Here is a 13,123-nt window from a genome sequence, read left to right on the forward strand (position 1 = left end):
GCGCTTGACTTTGGAAAGACTGGGTGAAATAGACAATGGCTTTGAGAAAATGCTGGGGGATGAGAAAATTTTTGTCTATAATGGTTGAGGAAGCACTTGAATTCCATTATGTAGTTAAGTTTATAGGAAATAGGGGTTAGCCAGGCAAGCAAATGAAAGAGGTTTCCTGTGCAGATTATTTTACATGAATGCTGAATTAGTTTTCCTATACATGAACCACAAAAACTATGATGTAAGGGTTTGGTGGGTTTAAAAAACAGACTTAATTTAACTGGTGCTAGTTTTCTTGTGTACAAAGAAAACAGATTGTTGGATAAATAAGCTTATTAGGATTTTTGTGTAATAAGCACAGTGTTGGAGTGCTTCTATATTTTAGCATTCTTAGTGCATGCTATAAATTAAACTATGAGATTATACTTGCAGCCTGATCTCCATGAGGGTGAAATCCAGGTGGATTCCTTTTGTGGATTTTTCTGTGGGTCCATTTCTGGGGAAATACCAATGCTGAAAAGTTTGGGACATATGTAAGAGAGATTACTGTACAGCCAGGCTAAGATAGGCTGGTATTTTAGAGTATTAGTTATCAATTTTCACATTGTCTGGAGTCCGGTGCAAAGTGATGATTACAGAAAATAACAGAGCTATATTCAGTCACTTTTACAGCAGACATATAAATCATAAAGTATCTGATTTAAAACTTTTCCAGATCTAACTAGCTCTTTCACCATGTGCCAAGGTTCCGTCTCTTTCAAATATATTTCCAGCTTCAAGCTTTTCCACTCACACTCCTTGAAATTGGAAGTTTTTGCCTTTTCCAGTTTCTGGAGGGCTAAATAGTTTCTAGTGAAATTTCACATAAATAGTTAGCTCTGTGGCTTACATGAACTTATTTTTCTAGTCACTTTTCAGAGTCTTTTTAGTTTTGCATTTCCTGTTATGCAAAACATTACCCTTTAAATTAAAAAGGAACAGACGAGATAATGTCAGTATAGTAAACAGCACAGAGCTCCTTCAGGAGCAGAATTTCTCCCCCATGTTGTTTTTATCTCACAGCTAGTTCATTATTCATTGTGTTACCTGTCTAACATATATTATAATGATTTTGCATTAGCTTCTTATATGCTTCCAAGAACCATGCACAAAAATGTTATGAGGAAAAAAGTAGTTATAAGAAAGCAAAAAATAGTGGAGAGGAATAAGCAGTAGAGGAAATTTTGACTGAATTACTTTGAAATGATGATGTTTGCAATGCCCTTATGTTTTGTGGAATCATCTTGCAATTCGGTATTCTGTCCTGGATTATCATTTCCAGAATTATAGTCAGTTCTAGAATGATTATAGAAGAAGAAAAGATTATTTTTAATGATGATCTCACAAAATTGCTCTTTTCTCTTTTAAAAGCTTGATATTTTTCCCCGTTGGGTGATACAATAGGATAACAGGTAGCTATGCCTTGCATAGAATCTTGTTATTAAACTGGTAATCCATATCTGCCCTTTGATTGCTGTAGGAAATCAACAGTAGGAGGCTGCATGTAATGGGATTTTGCAGATTATAGTGAATGACAGACATAAAGACTCTCAGTATATACAATAATTCATGGAAGGCATGCTAAACATTCATTTCTTCAATTTTGCTCCTTTTGCTAATTTAGGACCCAGTTGTTTGTGCAAAACTCCTGTGAAAGCGATGTCAGAACTAATGCTGTTTCATTTCAGTTTCAGCAGAAGAAATACATGGGGCCTGATTCTGATGTACTCTAGTTACTTTCAATTTACATGCTTCTATTGATTTAATATCCCCAAATTATATTACTGTGCAGCAATTATATGTGACAGAAGAATAGGCTTGTGTGTCACTAATTAGGGAGAAGCAAGAAAATCATTGTCATTTACACGTTACCCAAAATCTACTGAATATACTTACCTTGTCAGTTCTGTATCTTTCACAGGCAAATCAGTGTTTCAGTCATACAGCATAATGTAATGCTGAAATATAGCTGATGACGGTAAACCTGGTAATTATTTTATCACTCCCATTTTTAAGCTAACACAAGTTAACTCCCAAGCTGAACCATACATGACAAGAAAATTAAACAAAGGAAACTTACTTTACATACAAAAAAGCTTTTCCCATGCAATTATTTCTTATAAAAATATGTATTATTTATTTAAACCAAAATATTTTTTAAATTGTAAATTAAATGTTTGTTGCCTTTAACTGATAAGAGTATTACAAATGAAATAAGAGTATGGCTCATAAGAAAACCAAGATTTACCCACACCAACAACAGTAATTGTCATGAATATAATTTATCATCTGTCAGCACAATATGCAAACTATAACACAACAACAATACATTTACATTGACAGTACTTTTTTACATGAAAACTAATCCACTATAAACAGTAAACCTAGGTCACAAAATAAAACACAGTAAGACAAAGCAGTATATAAAACATTTCTCTGTTGAGATATTTTTGTTTTAAACTGTAGATTCCGTATACGCGATTCTGTATCTTAACTGGGTTTGTTTTAAACTCAAATTATGTAGTGGAGAAAATGGGTGTTATTCTAGGTTCTTTTTAGACATTGACAAAATTCTATTTATTTAACAGAAGACAAAATATCCAATAAATACATATGTTTCTTTTATGTTTATACATATTGATAGAAAAAATACAGATTTTTCTGAATTATATTAAATACTTATTTCTTGGTTCCTTTAATTATCATAAAGTTATCCAGAAAATGTGCTCGGCAAATGAGCTACATCTAACATTCTTATATTTATGTTGCATAGACAGCATAATAAATGTAATACATTTGTCATCTATCATTAACAATATTTGCCTGTGCTACAGGCATAACAGTCATTATATTCACATCTTCAAAGCAAGAAAGCCTTGGAAATAGAATCGTTTCAAAGTTCAAAATTAGGATGCAATACCCCATCACATTTTTTTTTTCTTGATTATTCTTGAAAATATTTGCCAAGGAAGTAATAAAATACTATTTTTTGTATTTCTCTTACATATAATAAGTATTGTTTCCTTTCTAAGAGAGGTTGAATTGGTTTAACATGATTTCTTTCAGTTTCCCTTCTAGTGCTAGTTCCATCTGCTGTTGTCCTCTGTACCTGAACAAATAACTTTACAGGTTCTAAAGAACTAATGAAGTAATACTGATATAGTCTAAATTAAAGAATAATAATTTGTGTACTCTTCCTTCAGACCATCAGCTGCTGTCTGTTTTGAAAGACACACATGTTTTTAAGTAGAATAAAAAATAACCAAGGATTGGAAAGTGCTTCCAAAATCCCTTTCCCAGTTAGTGCAGGATCTATCTTCTTTAATTTTTCTTTTCTCTGTTTTTCATTTTCCCCAAGAATAAGACTTAATATCATGACCTCATGGTGCCTTAAAGGCACCGTGTTGGACAAATTTGACTTAGTGCTCTTCATAACAGTAGAGTGCTATAAAGCAGCTATTAAAAATGTGCTATGTACCTTCTTTTCTTTTGACACTCATGTCAAAATAATGAACTTGTTTTAATAGGATTCCATCACAGACTACAGTACAGTAAAGTTTCCAAAGAGCTGCAAGGGAGTTCTTCTAAATGGTGATTTTCTTAAATGGAATTTGTAATACTTCTTTCCTATATTTCAAGCTCCCTGGCTCTGACAGTTGGCAGACTCCAATATGAGATGTTGTGTATTTGCATTCCTGTTAATGTCTGAAAAAGATAACAGTCTTTTCTATAGTAATATATATTGTTCCTTCTTTTTCCCCCACATCCAGTTCTGTGACTACCTATCCACTATGCAACAAATACTCATAGTGTTACTTCAAGCATGGTTGTCATTGGCCATATTTCTGTTCCAGGTACCAGCAGAAATCTTTCTGGTTAAGACTAGAAGACTAGTTACGATAAGGTGGTGTTCACAATATCTAGCTATGTTGTCAATGTACTAATCTGATCATAAGACAAGAAAAGTATTATTAACATGGCTAGTCTTCAAATGGTAAGTGAATATCAAATCTCCAAATTGTTGCCAGGACTAGTGTCCATACACATGCAGATAGCACACTCAGTGAAGTTCCACATGATAGACCATAAAGTGATTTTCTAGATCAGAATGGACTCTCTGCAATGTGTCAGGCTTCTTCAGTTCCAAGAAAAGGACATACAATTTTCCAGGTTTAGGAAAAGCTAAGCCATCTCTGAGGATTACTGAGATTGACTTTTTCTCAGGAATAACAGGAATGAAAGCAAAGCATGGAATAATTTTGCCTGTGCAAAAATATCTGCTTGGCACTGAAAGCTTTACTGCTTCCCTAGAGCTTCTCTGCCGAAGTTCGCCTAGGCTTCATCTGAAACTCTGATGTGGCGTTGCTTAAAATTAATCAGCTTTAAAATATTTTGAACAACATATCTCTGACTCAAATAATAATTAAAAAAAAAATGTTTCCCACCTCTATTCTTAAAATAATCAATAGCGTTGTTTATTTCTCCAACTTAACAAGAACTTAAAATGTTTGCATTTTAGCTGTGCAAAATTTGCTGTTACTGGGGAGAGGAAAGAGGCAGAAGGTAATGCCCTAATATTCCAAACTCTTTCTTCCATGGTTCAGTGCAACCCAGACACATATGACAGGGCTGAACAACTATATCAATGTGCCAGAAGTACATGCTGCACTTACAGTACAGGTTACAGACATCAAATATGGTTCCTCCTTTCTGTTCTAGAATAACAAAAGGCTGTCTGACACACATAAGGCTTAAATTCAGGAATCATATATTAGAATCATATTTGCTTTGGAAAAAGAAAGTGGAAGGTAATTCTGATTCATCATTAATTTATATTTCCATGCCTGAGTGGGCTTAAAATTCAGGGAATGGTGGCAAAATTCTGTATCTGTATCTGTTCTTCCTAATGCATGCCCCCTGAAAAGAGACCTCATGCTGTGGCACTGACTTACCCTTCTTGCATGTTGATACTGATCTGGATAAGCAAGTTTCATCCTCTCTCACCAGAACATTTCTTCCAAATTTTATTTTTGACAGTCCATGGGGTGAAAATTCATCTTGGAAATATTCTCTAGGAAGGCTGATCAGTATTCATAGAGGAAGCTTTTTTGTCATTCCATAATAGGTTAGTAAGAGTATCTTTCCTCAGTGTTTTCTAATAAGAAATCAACACGTGTTATAGAGTTATACTCTTGGATGCTCAGAGAAAAATGAGAGAGGCTCTATGATGGTTTTGTTATCGTCATCAAACCTCATTAACAACAGGACAGGAATAGAAAAATACATGTAGCCTTTATATAAGTGTAGGGATATGCAATCTGAATAAATATTTTTGCTACCTGAAAGTTCGTTTTAACCTTTGCAGCTGATCACTAATGTGAAAAATGTCCTATTTTGACTTTGTGTAGGGCAATATTTTCCTGATGTTGGGGTTTATTTTCCTGATACAGTAGCATTATTTAATAGTGTTATTCTCTTTCTACATCCATAGCTAAATTACCATTATTTCATGTATCGTCCTGGATCCCAGGAGATATGACAGTGTAGGACAGCTAATGATCTGCCTCATAATTATACAGCATTGAATTGTCTGTATGTTGGCCTATTGCAATAAATTTGCATACCAAGAAGCTAGGAGGGCCATATGTTTGGATTTTCTACTTGGAGATGTATCCTGGTGGAATTTCTAACATTTGCTCTTTTTTTTGTGAATTTCTTTTTTACAGGTAGATTAGACACAATCTGCCTTTTGCTCATTTCACTCTTCTGTCTGGTCTACATACCTTCATCACTTCTGCTCTGCTGGATTTGCAACAAGGGTGGCTCCCTGAGTCCAGGAAAGAGATGTAGTACAGCTTTAACACATGTACAGGTATAAAATGTGAATTTTGATTGAGCCTGAGCAATAAGCATATGTGTGGAAGAATGGTTAAGCGAAAAGGGGCATGATCTCTTAGAAGTGAGCAATCCTGCCTTCACGATGGAGGGAGGGCCTCACGTGTATGCGAGCTGTCCTTGAACATTCCTAGACTGTTACAGACAGGGGAAGGCAAGTAGTGGTAAACAAGTCAAGGAGGGGGCCGACAGACCCCTCCACATGAACAGCAACCTTGCACCAATCATATATCCACTTTAGGCGCGTGAACAGAGACTGTAAACCAATCATATAGCTGTTGCTAGCACATGCTCTATCGCCTGTCTATATATACTCTGTAAAAGCTTGAATAAAGAGAGAACGATCATACTCACATTGAGACTCATCGTTACTCCGGGTCCGTCTCCCACTCTGACACATATGCAATTAACTCTTGAGTTCACAGGAGTCAGTTCACATAATTCAAGCCAGAAGCAGAGGTTCAAGTTGCATTGCAGCAGACTTTATGTTTAAGCACCTGACATAGGAAAGGTTCTCAGGCACTGGACTTCATGATGTTTTGGCAAGAGTTCGAATCTTCTGAGTCTGGAACCGCAGGGGAAAACAAATAGGAGCATGTATTATCTGAGATAACATAGTTTGGTTGTCATCATAAGGGCCGCTGCCTGAACACCTAGGCTTGGTCTTGTGCAGAGGGACTCACGAACAAAGCATAATGTCTGTTCCCAGCTCTCCTCTCTGCCTCCCATAACCTCTGTTGCAAACATCCCTCCCCATTGTTTGCATCTTTTTTTTTTTTTTTCAGTCATAGAATTATACTGATGATGGTAAATATACTAGTTACAATCAGTGTATACCAAGGACAGAATTGTGTAAGTATGCTAATTAGAAACCCAAAACATTCTCAGGGCTTCACATCTGCCTTCCCTCCACAGAATTAGAATTATTATTCATTTAAGTAAGAGAGAGATGTATTTGGCTCTAAGTAAATAAAACAATTCAACTTCTTTCATATCTTGATTATGAAGGTACTGAAAGTGGTTTTAATGTATTGCATGAAACAACTGAGTTAAGAAGACATAGTTAGTTTTTCATGCAAGCTACAAAGAAATAATAAATATTTTAAAAGTTCAATGAATATTGCTTCGTTTCTATAATTCTACCATGATTTAGATTATGGTACAAGAAACAAGACAATACTCTCAGTCTCTGAACAGACTGAAAATTATTAACTTTTATGAATACAAGTATAGAGCTCCTCAGCAAAAATGTTAAACAAATTTTAAGTAAGAAACGCTTTCTTTCTGGAAAATTTTTCTTGTCTGTTACTTCCTTATTCTACCATTTTAAAGGATAGAATATTCTAATCTGTGGTTTATTTTTATTCTAGTTTGACATAACACATTTGTTAAGTGTATTTTTTCCCCCACGATTAACCTTCTCCTGTCAAAATTATAGGGCAGTGAATTAAATAAAGTTTTCTTCAATTTTTATTCCTTTTCTTCATACTGAAGATAAAAACCTATCCTGAGTTTGACTGAAATAAATAAAAAAAAACACAGCAAATAATGAGAAAAATGTTTCACTTAATTCATGATCCTAGATAATAGCCTCCATATGGTTTGAAGTTAACCTGTTTCTTAGTTCATTATGATGATACTTCACTTTCCCTGTATGCGTTTTCTTTTACACATTTGCTGTCACCTTATTCCTCCTTCTTGTTGTCAAGCACTTCATTTGGAATAGTAAGATTAAATTCATGGGGACAATTCCAAAAAGGATATGTGGATATCTGGAATGTAAGAATATCTCATTTGTGAGGCTTATCTGGTGAATGCTCAACAGTAAGCAAAAAAGGAGATGGGAGAAGTAATAAGTTAACACACAAACCCTAACAGGAGGTAACAGAGACAATAATGAAGACCAGAGCTCTCAGGTCACTGATTGATGGGCCACTCATGCAGTTATTCAAGGGTAGCCTTAAAGAAGTTTGACCATAACTTTGTAACTGATAGGAAACAGGAAACAAGGTCACCATGGGACTCCTGGGAAATAGTAAACTTTTTATCTGTGAGAGGGCTGGTGGGATAAGGATATAATTATATATTATCATTCAGAAGTGATGCCATAATCCTATAAAAATATTGTTTACATATTTTTTCAAGTTAAGTACATTCTTAAATAAAATCAGAATTGATAAGTCATCTTTAGTTTAATTAAGTATATCTTGAAATTGAATCAGATGCTTCTTGAATAGGAATAACACAATATGTTACATACTTTTTAAGGAAAGCTGTAACATTTAACCCAGAAATATCCTGAAAGTGTATATAACCCAACTTACATAGCACGAAGCATAGATTCATTTTAACTCCAAAATAATTAAAAAAGCATTAGTGTAGTTCCAGACTTAAAGGTTTTAGAGATATTTCTTGAGTAAAATAATCATATTTCAAGATATAAATTACTTCTAAAGTAATATTTGGTTTTAGCCATAGAGACAAAAGTAAATTCTTACATACTTCTGAGTTTCTAGTTAAAAAGAGACATATTTACACTCTTTCTTAGGAGAGAGAGTTTGATTATTATCTTTCCTCTAATAACTTTGGCCAAAACCAAAAAAGGCAATTCTTAACATTATCATATCCAGCTCCAAATTCGGATTTCCCCAAAATGGAATTGACATAAGTGAGTTTCGGTACATCGGGTCCAAAACAAAAGACTGAGGTGTCATATGACATGTGAAGGGATTTAGGTGCTCTGAGCAAAGTATTTACAAAATCTTCTGTGACTGGTTAAGTAGGCAGTACGTAAGATAACCCAAAAAGAAGGGCCAAAGAAAGAAGCGTGTTTCCCAAAGGTAAGTGCTTACCTGTAGCTCTAAATAGTGCCTGCAAGATTATAACTCCCAGTACAATGCACTCTTTGGGATTCAGTTGCCTAATTATTCTACTGGAAATGAAAGGTTGGTTCAGTTCATTTCCTTCAAAAAATGGCTGCATGAGAGGATCTAAGTTAGGAGTTAAAGTGCTTGTGTAGGAACTGGGAAATCTGGCTCCTGTGGCTGCTCAGCCTGCAGCTCTCCCTGTCTGGGACTGTGCCATGGCTGCCCACACATGCAGAGACATTCTCTGGACTTCTCATTATGCTTTCTTTGCCACTGTGCTGCTTAGAGTGGAACATATGCGAGGATGCAAGTGGGGTTACTTTCTTTCTAGAATTCTAAAGGAATTGAACCTATTTTACTGGTTTTGGTTTTCGGAGAATACCCTAATCACAATAGGCTGTGGGGTGTGCAAGGTGAGTATTTCCAGGAATATACTTGGGTAAATTTTAGGGACATATTGGCATATTTGTAACATGCAGAAAGTTACTATTCTTTTATATTTCTAATGAGACCATCAAATACAGGTTGTTAGGTTTTCTTTTCAGAAACAACTTTGTATCTTTCCTGTGTAACATTAGTTAATAGGACATTATCTATAAAGCGACATAAAAACAAATAGTATGTGCAGTGGTCAAATGATAGCAAATAGGAAAAGTTCCTAAATCAGTATTTTATGAATGTCCTTTTAAAAAATGTCTGCTTTTCTTTGCTGCTAGAGAGTAATAATACAGAGATATTTATTCAGTGCAATCCTAAAATAGGATGCTGTTAAGCATACATTTGAAAGAAATCAGTATGGTAAAAAAAGAAAGATTTGTACGTCTGGCTGAGGAATATGTTGTCTGAAGTAGCATGGTCTGTGAAATACAGGGAAAGAACCTGGACTTTCCTATATATTCATTAATTAAGAATTGATTCTCAGATATTTAAGCAGTAACTGAATGAGGGCTAGGACCTTCTCCTTCTATTTACCTGTAAAGTATGATTCCCGCTTATGATACTTCATAAATAAAAAATGATTTTGATGTTAAATATTGATACCTTCAGTTACTTGATCGAAATTGTGAGTAGTACATGTGACAGGAGCTTTTCACTGTCCTCAAGGGACTGCACTGCTGGGATAAATTACTCTTGACATCCACCTGTCTAATTATTTGCTGGAAGCAATACAAAGGTTTGCGTGTTTGTTTCATTTTGTTTTGTTTTGTTTTGTTTTTTAATAAGTAGACTTTAAAAATATTTCATCCTTGAATTTACAGATTTTAATTTCATAGTTGACATGTTTGATACAGTATGTCACCACAGGCTGCAGCAGTCACAGCATGATATGGTATGCAAAATAATAAGGTGAGAGATAGTTGATACAGTATTTGTTGGCATCCCAAACAATGGTGTGGTGTTGGGTGATAGATTGTTTAACTGCTGCTTTCAAAGAACTAACAATATTTTTTAGGTCAAAAGGTCATAAAACAGTTTATATCATTATCAGAAACTTTATTCTGTATTTGTAATGGATGTAGACCTAAAATCATAATCTGGAGGGTGAGTTTGCAGTTTGCCCTCACAGAATGCAAATAACTTCTCATAAAGTTGATGCTGTAATTTTAAAAAATAATGAAATGCTAGTTGCAGAGGAAATGGAGGGGGGAAGCAAAGAACTTTCTGCTCTGAGAGAGCCTTATCCTATGTTCTTAAAACCAGTGACATTACAGAAATTATTTGTGCTTTACATGGGAAGAATGATTGTCACATTTTCTGGCTTTCAGATAAAAATGAGTAATTGACATTAGAAAGATATTTGGGATTCTGTAGACTTGAAATATACTCTTACAAATAAAATAAGCTAAATTTTAGCAAAGACTGCACATTTGGATTCTTACCTAAAATGCTATTTGAGTTGCATTCTTTTCTTGCAGAGAATTACTTATTCTAGATGGTGTAGAAAATTTGTTGATTATCTAGTGGGGAAAGTTAAGATCTAAATTACATTTCTGCTTATTCAAACAAGCATTCATGGTAGCAATTCTTTATAGTGGTTAAACAAGCATATTGAACTACTTCAGCCAAACGCATAAGGGACAATGAGAGAAAATTGAAAAATTTCTAAAGGGAAGGTATACAAATGGTTGCATCCTTCGAAATTTCTTTGCATTTCAGGGATGAATTCAATGCAATGAATAGATCAGTAGGTTTAGTTTTCTTTCCAGAAGTGGTTTTACTATGACAGTGGAAAGATACAGAGGGCATGCAATTATTTTTGCTGCATCAGAAAACTGCTATGCACTTTCAAAATATGACTTTAGGCTCTTACAGTTTTGGAAGGAAATATACAGTTTTAAATAGTGGTTTAGATGCTCAGTGATACTTTCAGCTAAAGCAAGGTGAAGAAGCCAACTTAATTAACTGTAATATCATATGACATAGAAAGTTTATTTTCCTGGCCTGAAAGTTCACTAAATATAACCCATTAACTTTTTTCCATTGACATTAGATTCCAAAATTTCAGTAACCCTGATATCCTGTGGCTCTATCTATTAATAACAAAGTTCCCTAATTCATAACCAAGCAATTCAGTTTCATCCTCTTCAGAACACTGCAAAATGTCACCCACATCTAGTGAAAGATCCCAAAGGATTGTCAGGTTCTCACAGGTTTTTTTGGTCTTTCCTCAGTTTTCAGCATTCTTTTCTTGTAAGTAATTCTTCATCTAAACACTGGGTGACCTCTAAGTTCATATTGACTTTTTCCTCTTTCTGAATGAAAGTATCTGCTAAGCGGAATCTCTCATTGGCCAGTTTGAATTATGCTTGATTCTTTTTGGACAGCTATTGAATCAACTCAGGTGAAGAGAAGTCCTTTTGTGGTTGGGGGAGTGACAGTTCTCATCTCTGATGTGTCTTTTTTATTGCACTTAGAGAAACATTCCAAGTTCTTAGTAGCTGCCTACACATTCTTCTTAGCTTAAAAACAACAGAGCACATACTAACAAGATGCTGTCAGGATGGCCAGAACACAGGTGCACTGTTAAATTATTTAACTGTGTGCAGATCATATTTTTAAACCAGCTGTTACACTGGAGTTTAATGCTGGCACTTCACATGTAGTTACCTCTGTACGCTTATACACATCACGTTATCTAAATGGTTAGACTGTAAGCTACATAGGCTAAGGCTGGCTATAGGCTAAGCTCTAAGGCTTCTGCTGGTTGTCTCTCAGCTTCTCTGATCTCTGCACTTATTTATGGATATCCTAAAAACTAAGTAGTTACTATGAGTTGTTACTTTAAAACATGATCTTTAAAAGATGATTGTTTTTAAAGATGGTATTTGAAAGAGACGTTTTTGACAGCAAACTTTTATGGAACTCATCCTCTGGTGATTCTTTTTTAGAATGGTGCTTCCTGAAATGTTGTTGTTTAGTATGGTGATATCAAGTGATACTTACAAATCTTATGAAATTTATTTTAAGTTCCATATGACAGTTAATTAGAATGCACAAAATGTCAAGTATAGATACTTTTAAATTATGCAGAAAGTATGTAAAAACTGATGTCTAAATGTAATCATTCCAAACTGAGAAAACAAAATTAATCGCATTTAACACAACTTATTTGTGTAATACACTTTTCCATCTAAGTACTTCACAACTGTGTGCATTTAACACTGGTGAAACTCTTAAGCATAACAGTAAAATAGTTAATAAAAGAGTAGGCAATGGGAAGATTCATGGAATGCTTATTAATCTAGTGAAAGGTAATGAGATCTTTACAGATAAGGCAAATTTTTAAAATATCTGTCATAGAAATGACATTTCTTTTCATTTTCTGATATTACTGTGAAAATAAGTGATAATCATAATAATTATATAAAATAAAATATGCATAATAAAATTTTAAAAATAATTTCTGTTGAAGTAAAAAAGGACATAGCAAATGCTACAAAAAATGTTTTTGTTTCTTTTTTGTGTGTTACTTTTTTTTTGTTAGACTTGAAGGGCATCTGCCTTCCTTTAAAATAGTACTGAAAATCTGCAGCCTGTGCTGTTACTGAGTCCTTTCATTTGGCAATCTGTATTTGTCAGGTTTTAGCTTATATATTTTCCTGTAAGTTTTGTATTTTAGGTTTGAGAGCCTTTAGGAGTGATCTGTGCTCTCTCAAGATAGGTACCCCAACATTTCCTTCTTGATACAAAGCCACATGCAGTGCAGGGGGTCTGTTGCCAGATGCACTGAATTTACTTCACCTGTATGTTACCTAGTGTGCTCCAATCCTAAAAACTGTTTAAATCAGTGGTAGGGCTGATCCAGTGGCCCTGAAGCCAATGACTTCAGT

This window comes from Apteryx mantelli, chromosome 5 (assembly GCF_036417845.1).
Source record: "Apteryx mantelli isolate bAptMan1 chromosome 5, bAptMan1.hap1, whole genome shotgun sequence".
Classification (NCBI taxonomy): Eukaryota; Metazoa; Chordata; class Aves; order Apterygiformes; family Apterygidae; genus Apteryx; species Apteryx mantelli.